The sequence below is a fragment of the Symsagittifera roscoffensis genome, chromosome 5 (genome assembly GCF_963678635.1).
Source record: "Symsagittifera roscoffensis chromosome 5, txSymRosc1.1, whole genome shotgun sequence".
NCBI lineage: Eukaryota > Metazoa > Xenacoelomorpha > Acoela > Convolutidae > Symsagittifera > Symsagittifera roscoffensis.
Window position 1 is genome coordinate 7,627,043 of NC_087066.1, and position 20,098 is coordinate 7,647,140.

A 20,098-nucleotide genomic window follows, 5' to 3' on the forward strand; every position below is an offset into this window, starting at 1 on the left:
CGCGAGTGCGAAAAAGGGGGCAAAAGAAAGCTCAAAATCAAAGCGGCCAAAAGCTAAACAATCATACCTGTAACCATATGTCAATCCGAAAGCTCGGACATGAAGATTACCAGCCACTCAAGATTATACCAGCACGACTACCAGTCGAAAATTCGGCAAGGCATGAGGCAAATGCGGCGGGACAAGGACCAAGTAGCAGCAAGATAATTCAGGAGGAACAAGGAGCGGGAACAAGGGGAAAAATTAAAACTACAAAAACAAAAACGAGGGAAAGGAATCAGGACAGACCGTCGTTAGTTGCAAGAGAATGTCTTAGGAACTGCAGTCAAGAGGAAGAAGTAGAATCAGGCAATCAAAGTGAAAGCTCGGGAACAAGAAAATGCACTAGAAGAAGAAAGCCAGTCGACTAAAGGGGTGAGTAATGATAGACTGTATCCAAGGGGTAGAGAAGAAAGGAAAATATCCAGGGGAAGAAAATAATTAATTCTTAAAGTTCACTTAAAACTCATGACCCAGGGAGAGGGATGGCCATAAGCCTAAAACTCAAAGATGAAGTTTTGTTAAAGTTTTGGATGCATTAGTTGCGGCGGCAGATTGAAGGTCATTACGTATTATAGTAAATTTAAATTACTATGTATTTAAATTTTACATCTATACGGAAATGTGAGGGGCTACATATTTAGATGTCAATCAATTTAGTTGCTATCCAATATTATTTATATCCTTGAGAGTTCTCATATTATAATCAAGTGTGAATTTGGCACCTGCCTGTCAGTCAGTCTAGGTCTGTCTAGCTGCTATGTGTTGACCTCTAGTTCAGTGTCTTATTTATGCGAACTAGGAACAAGTTGAATTTAATCTTCAACCGTATCGTTTTTGCTATCCCTTGATACAAGTGGCACAAGCTGCGAGCAATTAACTTTATGCCCATCAACCGCGACTAGACTTGAATTTTAAAATCACAAAATTGCTAGTTGGCTTCGAGAAAAAAAAGCCAGAGTAATTTAACTTTTCAGACAAAAATTGGCAAAAATAACTCGCTTTTCAATGCGCTCAGCATTTATTCTAATTTAGAGACTAAAACTATACTGTAATTTGATTATATTGGCTTAGCAAATATTTGTGGAAAAAATGCTTGCCATAAAATTACATGAAAAATATTCCATGAGAAAATACATGGCTGAAGTTTTGTTTATTAATGAAGTCGTAAAACTGATTTTTTGTTCAAGATTGAAAACAATTTTTTTCATGTTTTACTTTGTATTTATGCTTTTCACCCATAAACCCAAAAAACCGAGGGTTTTCTCCTGAAGAAAATCAACAGGTTAAGTGGCAAAATATGATAGATGAATCTGCCATCTAAGTAATGTATTCAGTTTCAAACTTAATGTTAATTAAAACGAAAACAAATTTGTGGTGTACGAAAATTAAAAAAACAGTTTTCGACATATTTCTTCACGAGCTTCTACTTGAAAAAAAATTATTTTCAAACAAACAAAACCTGGCTGAAGCAAAAAAACTCAAGGCGCAAAGTATTCAACCCGTTAAGGCCATTTTAAAACACACACAAATAAAAAACATGACTGCTGGATTAGCTTGAATGCACCAACTGCCCTTAACCGGTATCGAGTAATTGCTGGTAAAGAAAAAGTATCAAAAAATTGTAACACTTGGATAAAATAAACTCAAATATGAAAATTTGAGTAGTGAAAAATCAATACCTTTTGAGTTAGGACCGAAGTGTAACTCATAGAGTAATTTCGGATAGGGTACACCGTCTGCTCGTCACGCTATCTTATTTTCGGCCGGATAGATTCGTGCAACTTCTTAGTCTAATACCGATCCTAATCTTACTCTTATACTATCTAGTCTCAGGTTGTTTAACTAGTCTCTGCTAGGCTCAATAGATCTAGGGTATACTGGTTTATTGCGGCTGCTGGAGTGCTCGGGAGAGTCCAACTAATTTCTAAGTTAAATTCAAATCTCTCTGGTGCTGAAATTACAAGTAACTTCAGCACTTACAAATAAGTGGGTTGTTAGTTAGATGGATCATGATTGGTTAATATTAAATACTTTACATTGGTAAAACATTTAATTTATCCAATCATAAAATGTAGTTTAGATCAGGTTCCACCCATCCGGGTTTTACAGAGTTTTTTAGAATAGTTCTTTTGCAATTCGAAGGATGGATGATGGAAGTTGGTGTTTGGCGAACATCTTATTTCTTCTGTTTCCTTTTTGTTAAAGAAGTTCCAGGAAGCTGGAGTTAGAGACATAAGACGTTGTGTCTTCTAGTTACAACGACTAAGTCTTTGCCACAAACTCAAATCTGATTTCAGAATGGTTGGCTATGTCAGGTTTTTCTGTTCTGCGTGGAGAACTTCTTTTGTGTCTGATCTAGTTTGGGAATGGCGTGGAGATTGTGCGTGGAGGGGATGCCTGGTTACTCGGATCTGTACGTATACTTGAACATCGAGGTGGTCATTGGTCTAGTTCAATGAAGTCCTTTTCTGCGAAGTCAAGTCGTACTCTAAATCCTTTGAGTTGTGATTGTGAGTGGCATATCGATTGTGGTTGGTCATTCTCTCTCGAGTGTAGTGGGATCTTTAGATGTTCGTCCTTGGTGTTGTATTCTGATCTATGTATTGCATAATGTAATTTACATTTTATAAAACATTTATTAGTTTAATATTTTTTAATCATGATTTTAGTTAGTTGTTTTCACAAAAGCTTTTTGTTTTAGTTCGGTTATTTTGAAGAGTTACTCACACTTGAGTAGCTCTTATTAAAAATAAAGGTGTGGTCACAAAGCGTGGGTGTAGCACGGTGGGTTAGGCCGGCTATAGAGCATGCTCAGGACGTCCTTCCTGGTGGGTTAGGCCAGGAGTGGGAGTATGATTTCGTGCGGTTTTTGTGAGGGGTCCTGTTATGTGACAACGTTTTATGTTGGGTTTGTTGTGGTCTTACTTATGTTTTGTTGGTTGTGTCCTTTTTTCAAAAATCAAATTGTTTGTGGTATGGGTTTGTCTTTCGACTTTTTTGTGTTTTATTATTTCTTTCTTAGACTTTATAATAGTCTTCAAAAGAATAAATTATCCAGTTTTAAACTGGGTTATTCCGGTTTGGGTACCGTTGGTTTCCTTTTCTTAGTCATGCTGTTATTTTATGATTTGTGGTATTTAGTAAGCTGCGTTGGTTAGTTTTGTTTAGTATATGATTCCTTTCCAACCGGGTTAAAGGAAAGTTTGAAACATGTTATTATATGTTAGAGTTGTTGAGTGTGAAAACTTGAAACTGAAATTCATTATTTTAAACAAATCTTCGTGGGCGAGCTGTGCGAGTGTGGATAGAATTTCTGTGCGAATGAATGAAAATATCAAAAGGTTAGTACTGCATTTGCATTTATTTAATTTACTACATAGAATTTGGAAATTTACTGCTAGTTATGGGGGAATTTTAAGTTACAAATTTTCATCATAATTAGATTTACTGCTTGTGGGGAAAATTTTAGAAATGAATTTACTGCATTGGTATTAAATTTATAAATTTATAAGTGTAAGAGATTAATAGAATTGTTGAAGTCTGTTTGATGAAATTTGCGATCTTTATTTGTTTTTTGTGGTTTTTGTAGGTGATCGTCGGATGAAGGCTAAAAATCTAAGGAAAACATGGATAAAGTATGGTGAGTTTTTTAATATTTCAATTAGTTAGTTATATTCATTTAATTCATACTTACCTGTTAGTCGTCGGGGAAAAAACCGTGGGGGAAGATGTCGTGAATTAGTTCTGAAGTTGTTAGTAGTTTAGCTAAGATGCGGATGATATTTTTAGTCTGAAGCAGTGGCCAAAGCAATTGAAGTGCCTTAATAGTGGTTAGTTCTTCAGTGCCAACTGCAAACTCATAAGGTGTGTTTTGGATTAGATTATATAATTTGTGATTGAATTTAGTGTTGTGGATGAATTCTAAAATTGGGATTTCTATGGGTTGTACAAACTCGTGCGGGATAAGGAAGGGTCGGGATTCTTCGGCGTTGAAGGTCTTGGTAATGGGACAGAAGATGTACATTTGGGTTATGGGGTCATAATTTCGAAGAATACCATGGAGGTTAGTGTCTTTAATACAATATGTGAAATTTAGAAAAAATGGTGAAGTGTATTTGGAATTAATGAATTGAAATCGATGGTGTGGTTGTCTAGAGGGTGTGTGTAGGTCAAAATGATTTTGGATGAAGCGATAATAACTATATGTGTGGGTTTGTTTAGTGCGCAACATAATATCGTGTGAGCAGTGTAAATCTCTTTCGTGTGGTGCAAGGAAATGAAAGGTTAGTGAAAATATTTGGAAGCGTTCTTTAAAACTTTCGTATGCTTGTGTGTCTGTTAGTGCTTCTGAAATAATGTGATCAAACTTTCGGTCGAAGATGTTTAGTGTGAATGTATATGGTGTCTTGATGAAAAATTTCTCGGTAATTTGTGGATTAGCGAAGCGATCGTCGTCTAAGAATTGATCTTGGTTAGCTCTGATGATGTTGTGATCATAGTATTCGAGTGTATATTCGTTAGCTCTAGGTGCAGTGTGTGTTTTTAGTGATTTTTTATATCCAACGTAAGTAAATTGTCTAGGTGTTAGTGGTGTAGTGAGTCGATATAGCATGTCCGTATTTCGCTCTATATCGATGTGAGTGTTAGATAAAGGTAAGCAAAGAGGGTTAGTGAAATGATAATATGAGGTCCAAGAGAGAGTGGGCATTAAAACGTATTCATCTACGAAGTTGCGTGTTTCGTTAGTGTCGTGGGGGGTGTTTAAGGTGTATTGTGGGAATGAGGGTAAGGTGATGGCTAAAAATTCTTTTGTGTTAGTATGCTTGGGGTGGTTGATGTATTCACGGGCTGTTCCTGGTTTTGCTGGGAAAGGATGGTTGGGGAACTTTCTTTTAAAAGTGCGGTAAGCTCTATTAGTGTTGAGTGAAGATTCAGTTGATGTGGATGATGGTGCTAATGATTCAGTATAATTTGAAGAGGGTGTAGGGGTAGGGGGGTTGGATGAATTTATTGTGGAGGAGATTTGGTTTATGGTTGGGGTATTAAGGTGGTAGGGTTGTTGTTGAAGGGTAATAAAATTATCTAGCTCTGGGGAGATTCGGGGGGTGTCTGGAGAATGAGATGATTGGTCAGAATGGTATGAGGAGTAGGTTGGGGTAACTTGGGAAGCATAAGAGGGTGTGGGAGTAATTGGGTCAGGGTTATTGGATAATATGGGTTGAAAAGGGGGTTGAGAAAAATTAGAAGAGTTATGAAAATTATTGGATGGGGATGGTTCTGAGTCGGCAAATTCATCGGGGGTTTCAATATTCGGGTTATTGAGTTGTGAGATGGAATATAAAACTGAGATGTGTGAATTAGTATCGGAATTCATGCCTGATGTTACATTACTAGATGGGAAATCGGGTGGCGGAAAAGCAAAAAGTGGTATTATTGGGATTGGAGAGGTAAGATTGGTTGGGTGGGAATTTGATCGGTGTAGTGATCCAAGTTGGCGGCTCATCGTGGGCTAAAAAAATGATTATTTTGAGACTGAAAAGCGGTGGTATGGGGTTGTTCAATAATTTGTTCATAAGTATTATCATCTTGTGACTGGTGTGTCATTATATGTTGGATGGGACTTTGTGATGTGGTGAGTCGAAAATTTGGATTATGTGTGATGGCTAAATTTCGAAAATTTCGTGGGACTAGGGATAGTGGATGGTTATTTGGTAGGGCTGGTAATTGTGGTGCCGTTGGCGTTATGTCTACATTGTTATGTTCTTCGTCGTATGTATTTTGTCGTGTTGCTATTTTTGTGTTATATTCTTTTATTTGTGCGTCTAAAAGAATTTTGTTTATAGATGTAGAAAAGATTCCAAAAAATCCTGCAAAGAGTATGCGTGCTACGCTTGCTTGTCTGTTTACTTGTGTGTGTATAGCACATGTGTTGTAGATTCCTTTTAAAAGTGAGAAAAGAAATCCAATAAAGTTAAACATTGCGTATAAAATAGTCAATTTTTCTAAGATGTAGTAGGTCCATCTCATTTTTGAGTGTAACAAAGCTAAAAATGTTAATTGGTGATATATCTTGGGGACGGTATTTTTCACCGTTTAGATATATATAATCTTTAATGTCTTTAAAATATCCGCTATAGTCTTGCGTGTAGATATCGGCAAATCCTGCGGTTTCTGCAAGTTTGCGTAAATTTTGGTCTATTGATTGTCTTTGTATAGTGTCCATTTGTGTTAATAATTCTTGGAATTGTTGTGTTCTAATGTGATGTTGAATATCTGATTTTGAATAGATTCCTATTGATTGTAAGTCTATATTTGGGTTTCGAGCAATAGCGCGAATGCTTTCTGGTGAAAATTTTTTGAGTGATTGCATTAATGTGGGATATGGAGTGAGAAGATAATATTTATTTTCATCAGGGTTTAGTTGTACTACATTGTGGCTGTTTTCTGATCCACATGGGACTGCGGTATCCCAGAAATAGGTTCTTCGTGAAAGTGTATCCACGAAATGTACTTTATTCTTATAAAAGATAGGGATTCTTTTATAACATCGTTTATCTTCAAAAACGTATTGTGGTGATACTTTTTTAGTACAAGTATAAAACCATAAGATGTTTCCTTCATAGTCTAAAAAATTTGATCTATTTCCAGATAATAAGTATCCTGCATAGGGTATTTTTAATACTGCTAGTGCAAGTGATTGTAATATTTGTGTTCGTTCTAATTCGCATAGGTGGTGTAGTGTTTCTAATTCGGAGAGTGACATTTCTTGAAAAATTCGGCTAATTGTATAATCTAGTTTCATATCTAAATGAATATCATAGTGGATATTACCGAAATATGTAGTATTCATTAGTGATAATTCTTGTAAGCGTGTGCTTCTGGTGTCATGGGGTTTTAGATGTCCACCAGGTTGTCCGTTGCTTTTTTCAAAATTAACTGGTATATAGGATGTTCCTTCGTTTAAAGGATGACCTGTGGCATATGGGTCGATTTTTACTTTTCCAGTGGTCATGTCGAATCCTTTTTCGTATTCAACTAATATTTCAGAGTATTGTGTTCTGTGAAGTGGATTCCTGTATTTACATGCAAGTTCTGTTTCTTGATATATTTGGAAACGTGTCAATTTATTTTCTATATTGTCTATGTTTCTAAAATCTGAACTTAGTTTTCGTGATGGATGGACTTGTTCATATGGAATTGATTGTATAAAATATTTTTCGTGAAATTTTATCATACGAGCGTGTATTTTTGCTACTTGAAATGTTGTACATGTATCTTCGGGGAACCAAACAATTGTTGCTTGTGTTCTCGTTGTAGGGTCGCAATAACCTTGATCATTTTTACAAGGTAATCGGATTCCTTGATAGATCATTGTATTATCTGATAAATCTCGTGTTAGTTGTATTTTTTCGAGTTGTATTTTCCAATCGAAAAACATTATTTCTTGGTATCCTTTATTTTTTGTGTCTGCTTTGCAGTTTGATGGGTCATTTATACCAATGTGTGGTATCCAATGTTTATCGTGTAGGTCATAGGTTAATCGTCCGTGTGCGCCGTTATACGGGTATTTTTCGTCTAGTTTTATATGTCCTTGGTGTCTTTCAAGTTGTGATTGATGTACAGAGTCTGAAAAAACTTGAAAATTAACTAACTTTCTTTGGGAGTTTTTATTTTGTGTGATGTTTAGTCTAAGTAATTCGTTTTTACAATCGTCGGGATTGAGATGTAAAAGACGTTCTATATTACTTTGATAGAATGATTCATGGTCAAGTCGGTTTTTGTTTCCATTCGAGACTTGTGAACAATGTACTTTCTTTTCGGAAAATGTTGCTGTGAATTTATAACCTGTAACTGTTGTTGCTCGGGCTTTTGAATAGAGTGTTGCTATTACATCTGTGGTTTCTATAGCTTGTGGTTCTGTTTCACATTGTGATACTTGATTTATTGCATATTTATGTAGTGTTTTTTGTTCATTTTCTTCACAATCGTAATGTGTTACTAATAAATCTTGTGGTCCTGTACGAGGAGAAGGGTTGATGTTTTGATTTGAGATTACTAGAAAAAGGAGTTGGGGAAAAATTAATAATTTTAGAATATACATGTGTATGATAATCCTGAGTATGGATTATAAAATGTAATGTAGCCAATTGTGTTTTTGGTATATCTGTCGTATTTGTATATTACTTCAGTAGTTATAAACGGTGGTGGTAGTGATTGAGCTGTTATGTTAGGTGGATTTAATGGGTAGGGATGTTGGGTAATATTATTTAACTTAACTGTGATTTCAAACTTTAATTGTAAACTGTTTTGTTTGAGTATTTGAATATTGTGATCACGGATATCGTTGTGAATATCTTGGCGATATTGTAATCTATTAAGTGCCCAGTTATGAAGGCGGTTACTTTCTTGATGTTGTCCAAATAGTGGTGGAGGTGCTGTAAATGTATTCCAATCTAGTCTTAAAGGAATATTTATTGATGATTGTTCTCGATATCTGGCGTCGAGATTATTTGGAAAGTTTAAGTTAAAGGGTGGTGGTGAAAACTGGCTTATTGATGGTGTTGATGGTAGTGATAATGTTTCTGGTAGTGATGAGGATGTTGTTGTATCCGTAGAAATATCTATGGGGTCATTGACTAAATTTGGTTCACCTTGTGTAAATGAATGTGTAGTCCAATATGGTAGTCGTGATGCCTGGTTTGGGGGGTTAAAGGGATTTTCACGTATTTGTTCAGATGTTGGTGTTGAACCTAAGTAATCTGATGGTAGGCTTGAGGTGCTACGTTGTGAAAGAAGCGTAGGGGTTTCTGGTAATATACCAATGGGGTTTTCTGGAGTGTTTTGTGATGGGGATTGAGGTATATCAAAATGAACTCGGGGAGTTTGAAAATTTCTGTTTCGTCGAGGATGTATAATTTGTCTATTTATTTCGACTGTATTTTGGTTTTGACTGGAATTTTTTATTCTACTTAGTTCTTGTGGTAGTGTTGGATATAGGTTATATGTTGGTTCGCTTAAAGGTGCTTGTCGTTGAACTGGTTCTAGTGGTTCTGATAAACGAGTATGTCGTTCTTCAAAAGTGTATGGATTGTCTTGAAAAGAAATTCGTGTAGATGTTTGAGGATTTTGAGTAGTTGAAGGTGGTGTTTGGTTATCTTGGGATGATGTCGGTGAAGACTGATTCTGTGACTGTTGGGTAGCAATTTTTGATGGTTTTTTGAATTATTACTTTAGTGAGAAATTTTGTGTTTATTATAATATTCTTCCAAAAAAAGAATTAGAAGGACTGTTGCTAGGGCAAATGTTAGGATTGCTTTCTTTATACATTTACAGATGGTCAAAATGAGGGATGATAAGAATGCTATGAAAATTACAACCAATAAAAAAATATCGGTTCTACTGAAAATTGTTCGTATCATTTAGACAAGTTGTATAAATCGTACCTGTGGATATAATCAAGGGTTTTGGAAAGTTGGAGGAATAGTTCGAGAATAGTGTAGAAAATTAAAAAAATGTTACAAAAAATGATTAGGATTATTAGAAAAGATTCAAGTATATCAAAAAGAAATATTATAAAGGTTTCAAGTATTGTAAAAAAATGTTTAAGATTTATGAGTATTTGAGTAACTGATTGAGAGAAGAGCATTTAAGAAATGATCTCTTGGTCGAATATTTTTTGCTGTTTGAGGCGATTTTCTAGTGTGGTCGGATTATTTATTAGTTTTTTGACAAGTGGGTTGAGTTTTGTAAAAAATTGTTGGGGGCAATTTTCATGGTGACTGGGAGGTCGTCTTTTTCTTTATTTTTGTTTGTCAAATGATCCGGGGTATGGTGAGATTTTTATACTTTAGGCTAATTAAAATGTTCATTTTGTTACTTTAGGCTAATTTAACAAATTTGCTTTGGGGGTATTCGTGGTCTGAGTTGGGGAAATATTGTTGATCTTTGGGTTATTAGATAAGGGAGGGGTACGGTATTATGGTGATATTTATTTTAGTTGTCAAGTTGGAGTGGTTTGCTTATTTTTGACCTGGAGGTCGTAAAGTTATAGTTATAGATGTGCCTGGAGTTCTATATGATTCGTCTAATTGGTCTTAGTTTGAGTTAGAGAAAGTGACGGATTGGATGAATCCTATTGGTCTATTTTGAACTAGAATTATTACGTTCTTGTCAGCATGTTATTTTGAAAAATGTAAATGAGAAATGTTTCAGAGGTTTCAAGATTGTGAAGCAAATGTTAAAATTACTTTTGAAATTCTACTTTCTTTAAAATTTTAGATTGGGGGATGAATATTTTATAATTTTTACGTGGTTGATTTCGGAGTCTTGTTGTTTTTCTATTTTCTGATTTGTCGATTTGTTCTTGGGGTATTATTTGTTCGGTCATTTTTCTTTTTTATCTTTGTTTTGGGGATTCTTTATGGTTTTGTGTATTGTTTTTGGTGGCGATTGGTTTTGTGTTTTGATTTTCGGTGGGGTTATCATTTTGTTCTGTGTTTTTCAGATGTGGTTCATTTTGAATGATTTTTAATCCTGTGAAAGAATATAATTGAGTTAATTCGCGGAGTGCGTATTCTTTTGGGTAATAAGGTAATAGGTTGTTTCGATGTTGAACGATTTCTTTTTTGTTTGAGTCGGTAATTTTATATGTGACATCAGTGGGTTTTGCAATTATTTGGTATGGTCCTTTTCGAAGGGGTTGTAATTTTTTAGAAATTCCTTTTTGAGTATTAAAATTAGGTATTAAAACAAATGTTCCAATTTTTAAATCGGAGGCTGGTGTAAAACGTGAATTGATTTGTTCATTAATGTTTTGTCTTTGTAATAACTTTTTTGTTATTTTTTGATAAATTTCATTGTGTTTTTTATCTCTATTTAGAATCCATTCGGTGTGTGTACCGGAGGCTAGTTTACGAATTTGTGGGTGATGAAAATGATCTTCATCGTGTGTATGTAAAGGTAGGTTATAACAAATTGAGTCTTTATTTGGTTGACAATAACCTTGTGCGTTTTTATGAGAATTTGCTGTAAACATTATTGGTTTGCGTGGCTTTTGGTTAAAAACCATTTCGTATGGTGACATTCCTAAAGTTGTCGTAATTTGTGAATTATATGCTAAGGGAAATAATTTTACATCTGCTGACCATTCGGTATATTTTGTATCATTTCCGTTGATGATACATCTAAGATATTCTTGTAATGAACGGTTCATACCTTCGACTAAGCCGTTTGTCCAAGGTGCATGAGATGTACGTGGTTTGTGTTTAATGTTATATAAATGACATAGTGTGATAATTTCATTATTTATGAATTCTGTACCGTTGTCTGTAACTAAAATTTCTGGTAGTCCGAATTTTGCTATCCAGTGTTCATAGAGTGTTGTGTAAGCGTAATAAGCGTTACAATGTGGTACTGGGTTAAGTGCTACATAATGTGTAAATGCGTCAACAATTACCATAATGTAGGAGTTTCCTTCTGATGAGGGTGAAATTGGTCCCTTAGTATCAAATGAGATACGATGGTTAAAGTACAAGCTTTGTCCTTTAAAATCTTGTTTTTGTGCTATTTGTTTTTGATTCGGGTAAGGTTTATTTAGTTGACATACTATACAATCATTGCATAGTACTTTTATCCAAATTGGTGCATTTGGGAAATAAAAGTTTTGTATAAAATTTGAATATGTTTTTTCTGATCCAGAGTGTCCTTTAATATTTTGTGTATGTGAAATATTAAAAGCTATAAGAATCATACTTAAAGGGAGACATGGAACTGTAGATTCATTTAGGTTATACTCTAAAAGGTCTGTATTTTCGTTAATTGTTGTGTTGTTAAATTTGCGAAAGTATCGGAGGAGTGTTTTGTTTCCTAGAATGGTTGAATCTGTTTTGATAGGTTTAGTTTTATATTTGTGCCATGATTTTAGTTGTCTAATTATCGGGTCAAGATTTTGATATTGTTTCAGTGTTGAAACTGTAATTGTTTCTGTTGGGGGGAGAAAAATGTTTTCGATTTCTAATTTAGATAAGGGTATTGTGTCAAGTGGGTCGTGAAGGTCAAAAACTTGATTTATTGTGTATTTTGAATCATTTGTTTGTGGTCCTGATAAATTTATTTTATCAGTTAAATCTTCTTTTTCAATTAGTGGAAAATGGTCTTTTTTAGGCGGGTGTTGTTTTGTTCGTTTTTGTTGGGTGTTATTTTTTATCCATTGAGAATATGGGATTGGTTTGAAAGTTGATGTTCCAAGTAAATCAATTTCATAATGATTATTTTGACAATCTAAATAAAGTGGGAAATGTTGTAAACTATTTATTTGTGATTGTTCAATATCAGTTTTTACTGCATATTTGCATTCCAATCGGGGTGATGTTTCGTTTTCTGCAAGGTAGAATTTTATGTTTTTGGGTATTTCAACTGTTGTTTTTCGTGTAAGTAATTCAGGTGGTGTATTTCGACTTAAGGTGTCTGGTAATGCAAGATTTTTTCCTGCTGTCCAAACTATATGTAAGTTTGGAAATTTCATTAGAATTAGTTGAAATCTGTAAACTCGGTGGTTTGGGTTAGATTTTTGTGTAAAGAGAAAGATGATTGGTTTATGGTCTGTGAATAGAACTGTTGGATGTTTTGATCCAAGTATCAGAAATTCATATTCTGTCAGTGTATATATTATGGCTGTACATTCTCTCATTAGAGTGGAGAGTCGTAGCTCTGCTTGAGTGAATAATCGAGAATTTGCTGATATGAGGTTCATCTTATTTGTACCATTATGTGATTGTAATAGTGCTGCACCGATGCCAAAGTTCGAAGCATCGCACATTGCATAAAATGGTTGATTAGGGTCTGGAATTGTGTTTGAAATTTGTTCAGTTAAAAGTTTCTTTATTTCTTCAAATCGTGTTTGATGTTCTGTGTTCCATTCAAAATTATTTTGTTGTCTAAGGATGTTATAAAATGGTCGCAGATATAATTGCATTTTATAAACATATTTACTTAAAAAGTTTAACATTCCAAGAAATTCTTGGATTTTCTTTTTATTTGTTGGTGGTTGAAGTTTTTGAATAGCGTCAATGCGTGATTTCAATGGAGTGATTGTTTTTCTTTCTATATTATGTCCTAAGAATTTAACTCTTGTCAAAAAGAAGTGTGATTTATCGGGGGCGGCCTTCAGATTTTCGTTCTGAAGTATTTGGTGATATTTTTCTAAAACATTGAACATCTCGTCTTTTGTTTGTGATTGCATAAAAACATCGTCTAAATAGGTGATTGCGTTTTTCTTGAGTATTAGTGGTCTAAAAATTTTGCTCATAAAAGCTGAAAATGCTGCTGGTCCTATGGATATTCCATAGAATAAGCGGTTGAATTCATATTGTTGGTTTCCGATAACAAATTGTGTTAAACGTCGTGATTGTTCATCTAGTGGCATTTGATTGTATGCACTATTCATATCGGCGGTTGTAAAGTATTTGCCGTTTATTTTTGTTAAAATAACTTGTATTGGTTCAATGGGCCAATTACATTTTGATTCATCTATGAGTGAATTGAGGTATCTAGCGTCGAGAACGATTTTTAATGATTCTCCTTTAGCTAGAATGATAACGGGGTTGATAAATGTGTTGCCTTTTGGTTGTTCTTCTTTATTAACTGGTGATATAATGTTGTATTGTTCTAAAATATCGAGTAATCTGTTCACTTTATCATGTAAGTGAATTGGTACTTTACTTGCTCTCTGTTTTTTGAAAACTGCGTCTGGTTTTAACGGGAGATGTAGTGATGAACTGATTTTGCCAACATCGAATTTTGATGTTGCATAGACTGATGAATATTTAATTAGCTGTTTGGCTAATTTTTCGAATTCGTCTTGTGTTATTTGTGAATGTTGGAAATTAAACATTGTTAAAAATTTTTGTTGGTCCTCTGTGTAGTTACTTATGTTGAATGTAGGTTTGAAATATGGAGTTTTTGTGAAATAATCCGTATTTCTGTTTTCGTTACTTATTATATTATTTATAGATAATTCTTCATTAAGAATTGTAGATTGGCAAATATCTAGTAATTGGAGTATATTATTTACGCGATAGGCTTTTTCGTGTATTGGTGATATTGTAGCGTTGGTTTCACAGTATCCTAAAAGTCCTAAAGGTAATGTTACTTGGTAAGGTGTGTTGTTATAGACATGTAAGGAAATGATATCGGAATTCGAATTTTTCAAATATTTTATGGATGAGATTGTGATTTTGAAAAATTTGTGAATAGGTTTGAATTCAAATTCTGACATATAAAATTTTTGTTTGTTTTGTTCTTTATCATATTGGTGAACTTGTTTGATTGAAAAATTATAGATATTTCCTGATAGTGGTTTTAGGTGTTTTCTTTGTTTGTTAAATATCGGGTAGAATTTTGAAAAGAATGGTGATTGTTTATTTAATCTTTGAAAAAATGTTAAGGATGTTTCTTTTGTTTTTGTATATTTATCTTTGATTAATATTTTACTATTTAGTATGTTAATTGTTGGTATATACTTCGAAATAAATGGTATTCCAATGATATTATATTTAATGTCAGTGATATGGAATATTTGTTTAAATGGCTTATTTAAAATTTTGCTTTGTTCCATTGTTCTGGTGGGGAGGAGAAATAATTGGATTTTTCCGTAGTTTATCAATGTTGATCCTTGTGCTGTTGCTAGTTTGCTGGAGGTTTCAAGAGGTGTTAGCTTTGGGTGTAAAGTTTTTATTTCATTCCATGTGGGGATGTTTATTATGTTTGATTCTGCTCCTGAATCAATTAAAAAATCTATTTCAAGGTCTGGTGGTTGAAATTCTTTATTTCTTGGGCTTTCTAAGAGAAATGGTATTGTCCAAATTTTTTCTTTGGGTTGTTCTTTTTGTATATTTTGATAAATGTGGTTTGTATTCAAGCATTTTGTTTTGGTATTTTTATTGGTTTGATTTGTAGTGTTAATCTCATTTGTTTCTTGCGTCGTTGGTGTGGAATTTATGGGTGTAGTGTAATAATTTTGAAGAAATTCTGATTGATTTTCATATATGTGTGATGGAAAGGGTTGTTCATATATGACAGATTCATAGTCATTTTCGACTTTTATCATATTGATAGAAAGAGTGTTTTCAGTATCACTTTCTGAATCTGATGATGTACAGTTTATTTGATTGAGTTGTAACGTATCAGTTACTGTGTCATCAATACCTGGAGGGTCTGATGTTGTTTCTGGATTTGACTGTACTTGATTGATTTGTCTTTGATGTTTAGGTGTACTACTTCTGTGGCGATTATTAGAATTATTATAGTTATTATTATTCCGGTGTGGTGATTGGGAATAATTTCTATAACGATTATTATAACTTGAGTGTCGATTTTGTGAATTATTTCGCGATCTGTTTTGGTAATTATTGTTTGGTCTGTTATAGTTCGATCTATTATATGAGTTATTCCTTGATCGATTGTTCGGGTAATTCTGGTTTCGGTTGTTTGAATAACTTCTATTTCGATTATAGGAGTAGTTTCTATTCCTATTGTATGATGAATTTCGTGATTGGTTGTTTGGATAGTAGTTATTTCTTGATTGGGAATAAGCTAGAAACAAATCGTTGTGTATTTGAATTTGATCTGGAGTAGTTATTTCGACTATTTGGTCTATTGTAGTGATTTTGTGATGAATTTTGTGTATTTCTTCGTTCTGGCGATCTTCCTCTATAACTTGAGTTATATGGTGATTGATTTCTTGTATAATTTGTATTGTTCGGGAGTGGTTTTCCTGAACTGTTGTTGCTGTGGACTGTTTTGTTCGGTAGATTTTGATCTTTTTTCATGTATTGATAGAATGATTTATTTGGTTCTTTATATTTTTGAGGTTTATTTTGATTGTCTTGCTGTTTTTGTCTACATTCGGAAATACTATGTCCGTATCGTCGGCAATAATTACACCATTTTTTGAAAGATGGTTTGCCTTTAAAGTTCGGGTTCTTTTCGTAAATATTGAGTATTTCAGTGATTTTTTCAACGAGGTCTGTCTCTGATTCCTGTATATTATTAATATTAGTGGGAGTCGTTTCAATTCTGTTAGCGTATTGTAATTTCAGATTTTCCGTTTCTTCTAGTTTCATCGTGATTTCTGCTTGTTCTAATTTGTCTACTAGTTTTCGAAAATCTAAATCGGGTTCTCGAATTGAAGAAGGATGGGATGCTCTCTTTTTTATTGCTATTTTCCTTAATTGTGGTGTTAAGGTCATCATTAAGATTTCTGTCATCTTTGTGTTTTTATAGTCATGTGTATTTAATGAATATGCTTTTCGAACTAGTGTTTCGATTCGTACTGCTATTTGCTTGATGGTTTCGTTTGGTAATCTGCGAATTTCATTACATAAAACTCTTTGTTGTTGTTTGTTTCTTTCGGAGTCAAACATTTTTGAAAATTCTTGTGTAAACCTTTTCCAGTTTGATTTTATTTCTAGAGGTAGTACTGAAAACCATTTTTGGGCTGCGCCATCTAGAGTTGTTTGTATTAACGCTGTGCGTCGATGTATCCAGTTTTGATGTAGTGGCGTATTAATTGGTTCAGGTCCAATATTTAAAATTAGGTTTGCTGTTACTGCATTTAAATAATCTTCTACAGAGTATTCAGGGTCTGTTCCTGTGAAAACCATTAAAGGTTTGTTTGATGTTATTGATGATCCACCCATAAGGTATGGATTCATTGTCATTTGTAATGATTCTGCTGCATTTGGCATTTGAGAAAAATTCGAAAGTTGGTTTCTTGTTATTTCATGTTGTTGGAGATAATATGGGAGTGGTATTTCATTTTGCATTTGTGATGGTTGATACGAGTGTGCAGTCATTGGATTTTGTTGTTGAATTGGTTGAAAAGATTGTGTATTAATTGGATTTTGTTGTTGAATTGGTTGTTGATTTTGTGCATCTATTGGTTGTGGAGAAAAATTTCTATGATTTGTACGTGTTCTCTGTATTCCTTGTCTACGATATTCTTGAGTATTTTGTGCAAATATATCTGGTTGTAAGAAATCATCATCTGAGGATAAATAATCCATTTGATAAGATGTCTGTTTTTTATTTTTATTTTGTTGAAAAAATGGGTAATTTTCACTGTGATCCCGTGGAGGATTTGTTTGGAATTTTGTTGAATTAGGTTGGGCCATTGGGTTATCCCAATTTCGAGATCTTGTATATTGGTTAAAATTTCTTTGTGGTTGATTATATGTTTTTGATGGATGTGTATAATTATAATTATGGTCTGCAAAGTTGTTTCTAGTGAATGTTTTGCGTGTTTTTGATGGTATTGTCATGGGTCTGTATGTTTGGTAATCCATATGTGAATATTTAGGGGCAACCGAAGGTTTAACGGTTGATTGTAAGGTTACCTGTGTTTGTGAAGGATTTGTATTTCTTGGTGTTGTTAAATTTGGGCGTATTGGTGAAATACTTTGTTGTGTAGTTGTTGTGTGTACAATTTCTTCATTTATGAAGTGTGATGGTGTCTGGATATCTTGTTGAGTAAGATTCCTAGTTCCATTGAGGTTTTCGTTGTGTATGACTGTAGAGTTTAAACTATTATTTTGTGTATCGGGTAAAAATGTATTATAGTTTAATGGTGTTGCATCAATGGTGAATGGTATTACTTTTACATAATCTCTTATGTAAGATATCGTACTTATTGCTTGACTTGAGATTGATTGTGGAAAGCTTATAAATGCGGGATGAGACCATTCGGGGTCCCAAACATAATCTGATTGTTCTGTGATAGCGGTATCATCGTTCGAGTTTTGGGGTCTAAAATTTTTTCTTGCTTGTGCAATTAAATCAATATTGTGTGTGAAATAATCTATTATGAACCATGCCAAAATTTTTTGTAGATCGTGTTTTGTATGTTGTGAAACGTCGTCTTTCGTGAAATTTTCTTTAATGATGTTTAAATAACTAGAGAGTAGTGTGATTTCATGTCGTACTTTCAAATGTTTAGATGTTTCTGTCGGTGAGACATTTGTTATTGGGATTTCGTTTTCTAATATCGAAATATAACTATATATTATTGCGAAAACTTCATTGGTGAATATGGAGTTTGCTCTTTGTGAGTTATGATATTGGATGCTTTTTATATATTCTGAAAAAACTTTTGAAAATTCTAAATCAAGATCGTCTGTTTGAATTGTATATTTTCTATTATTATGGTTTGGTGAGGTAAATTCTATGGAGTAGATTCCATACTGTTGTGTTATGTTGCATATATCTTTTAGATAGTGATCTATGATTTGTCTTTTGATTTTTACATCGGGGAATTCTGTTTTACACGGACTGATTCCGGGTTCAAATAAATTTACGAGTAAATTTTGACAAAATATGTGTTGTCCTCTATCAGTATCTGCGTCTACTATAAAAGGAAAGATTTCATCATCATCTGGAGTTTCGTCACCTGGGGTGTGCGTTGAACTCATTTTTCCGTTCGATGACTGTTAATATGTAATTATTAATGTGTCGAATTGGTTGATTCCAATTGTATAAATGTACTGGTTTGTGTTTGTACTGCTTTTTTATTCTTCTTTTTCCTCTTTGTGATGAATTTGAAGTTGTTTCTGAGTCAGAGAAATATAATTGATCGTGAATTGGGCAATTTTTATCTATTGATTCTTTTAGTTTGTAAAGTTCGTCTAAACTGTTGGTTTCTGATTCTGAAAATGCGTTTCGATTTTTTGAAAATCTTTTTCGTGTTATTTGTCTTTGTTTCGTTATTATTTTTCTTTTTAGTGTTTGTCGTTTTGTTCGAATGTATCCAACTGTTTGTGTATGAGGTGTGATTACAAGGTCGTATTTTTTGTTTTCAATTTCACAATTGTGTAAAACGATTGTTTGTTTATTTCCTAGGTTCTTAAATGACATAAGGTTTAGAATGACGGATGCAAAGGGTTGTTAAATGATTTCTATTTTCCTAAACTGTTAGTTCTTACGATTTTTTGGTTAGCTTAACCTGGGTCTTTTTGTTCAGGGTTGGAGAGAAAAGTATATCGATTCCGAAGAATGATTTTTTACTTTCTCGTGGCTAGTAAAAGTTAAGGTGTTAACTTACTTAATCTTACTTAGGGGTAGTGATTGTGTTCAAGGGTTGGAGAATAGTAAATCGATCCACAAGGTTCAGGTATAATTAGAACGCGAGTAGTTCGTTAGATACTATTTTAAACTTACTAAGTCTAAGATTTATCCTGGGTCTGGTAAGAGGGGGGGTCAAGTGAAGGATGAATAACCGAAGTTCTTCACTGTTTATCCTAATTTGAATGATTAGTTTTGTTTAAAAATTTCTATTAGTCTTAGGTCTTTAGAAAGGGTTGGGTAGTGAATCGACGTTTGAGGTCGTTAGACACTAATTAAGTGGGTGGGGGAGAACAAAGTTGTTCTGTTTGATCCAAGGATAAGCCTTGATGATCAAATTTGAAATTGAATTAAGTAGAAAATGATTTAAGATCCAAGGATAAGCCTTGATGATCTGGTTTTAAAATTAAGTGAATTTAAGTTTTAATAAAATTTTAAATGTGTGTAAAGGAAAGATTTAGTGTTTTGATGATATTAGTGGGTTTATGATTGCTGTTATGTTTTAGATGATGGAGCTGGAACAACAGGATGATTTATGATTACTAACCATTTATTGTCATGCTACTAATTTTTATTTTTATTTTTCAATAAATATTTTTCAAACATATTTTGTATATTACTGCAGAGTTTTAGGAGAACGATCTTAGATCTTTTTATCAATCGTTATTGTATATTAATAATTTTGTTTAGCGCCTGAAATGATTTTGAAGAGTAACTTCAAGGTTTTATGTTTGCAAATGGAAATCTAAATTCATTGCAAGTAGTATTCTAAATATAAAAGTTTGTTCTGGCTTTTGCCGAACTATCATATAACTATACGGCAAGTTTCTACTTTGTCGTATGTGGTCTTTGGTTCGAGGTCTTCTTCCAATTCCGGGTAGTTCTGTTATGGTTCGGAATATTGGCTCTGATCTATTGAGTCGTAGAGACATTTCGATTAAAT